Genomic DNA, 2,424 nt, shown 5'->3' with positions numbered 1-2,424 from the left:
TTCATTATATCGTCTATGTAGTTCCATTTTACTTTGTCAAAAGCTTTACTTATATCTAGTTTTAAAGCCAAAAAAGGATGTTTTAGTCTTTTTGTGCTCAGTGAATGAAGAAGTTCATGAGCAATGAGTATATTGTCAGTAATGAGTCTGTTTGGAATAAAAGCTGTTTGGTTTTCTGATATTATTAGATGAAGCCAGGGTTTTAGTCGGTCTGCTAATACTTTAGATATCAACTTATATGCAACATTGCATAAGCTGATTGGTCTAAAGTCTTTAGGGCTTGTAGGAGAATCTATTTTAGGTATGAGGCAAATGTGGGTTTGGTTCATTTCATTGTCTAGATTTTCATGATCAAAGAAAGCTTTGGCAAAATTTAATGCACCTGTTTTTATTGTCTCCCAATGATCCTTGAAGAAGCCTGGATTTAATCCATCTGGGCCTGAAGCTTTCTCTCTATCCATTTGTCGCAGAGCCTAGAAGAGTTCTTCTTCTGAGACAGGTTTGGTGAGGTCCTTGTTCATTTCTTCTGTAACCTTAGGTTTTATATGCTTCATGATCTCTTCAGTTGACCTGTCCGTGTTAAGAGAGTAGAGATCAGTGAAGTAGTTTATAAAGATTTTCTGGATTTCCTCTTCAGATGTACAGATTTTCCCAGTATCATCGCATATTGCAGTGATGCGATTAAAAGATCTTCTTTGTTTAGTTTTTAAGTGGAAAAATCTTGTATTTTTATCGCCCACTCTTAACCATAATACTCTACTTTTTGTTCTCCAGTATTCTTCTTCAAGTTTATATTCTTTAGCTAGTTTAGTTTTTATAGTATTTATATATGCAAAATCCAAGGGATCAGAGTTATACGCTTGTTTTAAGAGATTCTTCAGCTTTTCAATCTTCTTTGCTGAGTTTGCTGCAGATTTTGACTTCCATCTGGCAAGACTTGATCGACATCTTTTGAGTGCTATATGGAAGCGACTGCCCGGTAAACTCTGACACTTTGTCTCCCATGTGAGCTGAATCTCCTTCTTGACTTCTTTGTTGAACCTCCATCTATTATCGTATCTGAAGAGCTTTGTTCCTTTCCATTTTCTGTCACCTGTATTAAGGAGAAGTGGTTTATGGTCAGAACCTATCCAGTCAAGTAGCTTAACATATGCTCTTGGAAACATGTCTTGCCACTCAGCCGTGGCCACCACTCTATCTATTTTAGATTGTATAGTGTAGTGTTTCCTGTGTCCCATCCATGTGTACTGACCTCCCACAGTCTTTAAGTCATGGAGACCCAAAGTATTGACACTACAAGAAATACGAGTATTGGTAGCAGTTCGCGGTAGCACGAATTCTCGAACTGCTACTAAAAATGTCAAAACTCAGATCCTAACTTTATCATACCATTAAATAAACGCTACACCGGATTTTCATTAAGCGGGAAATCAAAAACCCACTTTCGAGTCTGTTTTTATTTGGTAACATTTTGAACCGCCAACACTTTGGGAAATTTTGGTTTTCACACCAAAACTTTTTGTGTTTGGGATTTTTTTTGTTTTTGCCAAGTCCTTTCTTCATCTCAACAAAAAAAAAATCATTCATGTCTAGAGAAAAAGGTCAATTCTTTTTCCACTCGATGTATTGATCTCAAACCCAGACTAGGCACAGCTCCGGCGACGCTTCTATTCTGGCAATCCCAAGCCTCTGCTTCTGCGAAACCCTAGACGTTGGAGGTGAAGAAGACCTGCTACTCTTCAATGGCAGAAGTAGAGAACACTAATTCTATCCGGTCTCAGAAGACGAGATGGCAAGCTACGAGCCTGGAGACGGGTAGAACTTCTTCCGCCTCTCTCTCTGTCTGTTCGATTCGATCTCATATATATTTCTCCATCGCTGCTTCTCTGTCTATTTCAAGTTCCGTTGATTCTTCTTCTTCGTCGGGTATGATTTTATTTGGATTTCACCATCATCGGTTGTTTCTCTGTATAATTTGCTTTCAAATCCAATTCGCTAGGATTCTGTTTCCTCGCAAAGCTTCTCTGCAGTTTGACAGTTTAGTAGACTGAAGAAGTGAAAAGTCACATTCTTTTCTCTAAATGTTTCACTTAGGGACTATTGATTCAGTTACTCCAAGAGACCTGATGCAACTGCAGATTTGAGTGGTGCTATTGAGGTTTGTCACTCTTACTTACCTGTCGAGTTACTTGTTTTACTACCGAAAGAGCATAGCCTTAGTAGCCATTTTCATGTTGACAGGCTGGAAACAAGGAGGACATTGAGAAGTACAGCAAATGAACTGTGAAGTTATTATACCATCCACTTCAAAGCAATTGAACCAAGTACTCTTATTAGTACATCTACAATATCCCACTCTCCAGATTGCAGAACAATCTTCGCTCTGTGGTTGCTGTAACAGACTCGGAGTTGCTCTATAATCAG

At 38.5% G+C, this 2,424-nt stretch overlaps 1 long non-coding RNA gene across 2 annotated transcripts; it reads left to right on the top strand.

Annotated features, from left to right (window-relative positions):
* The first annotated feature begins 1,313 nt into the window (after nt 1-1,313).
* Nucleotides 1,314-2,424, top strand: LOC130506410 (uncharacterized). 2 transcript variants are annotated; one of them, XR_008942020.1, is made up of 3 exons: nt 1,314-1,815; nt 2,095-2,158; nt 2,242-2,424. It is a non-coding gene; the product is annotated as an uncharacterized LOC130506410 (long non-coding RNA). The 2 variants fall into 2 exon arrangements; XR_008942019.1 differs by having other exon boundaries at nt 1,314-1,926.

This window comes from Raphanus sativus, unplaced genomic scaffold (assembly GCF_000801105.2).
Source record: "Raphanus sativus cultivar WK10039 unplaced genomic scaffold, ASM80110v3 Scaffold3204, whole genome shotgun sequence".
NCBI classification, from domain to species: Eukaryota; Viridiplantae; Streptophyta; class Magnoliopsida; order Brassicales; family Brassicaceae; genus Raphanus; species Raphanus sativus.
Note: the sequence above shows the minus strand (reverse complement) of the source record. Positions and strands in the feature narration are given on the sequence as shown.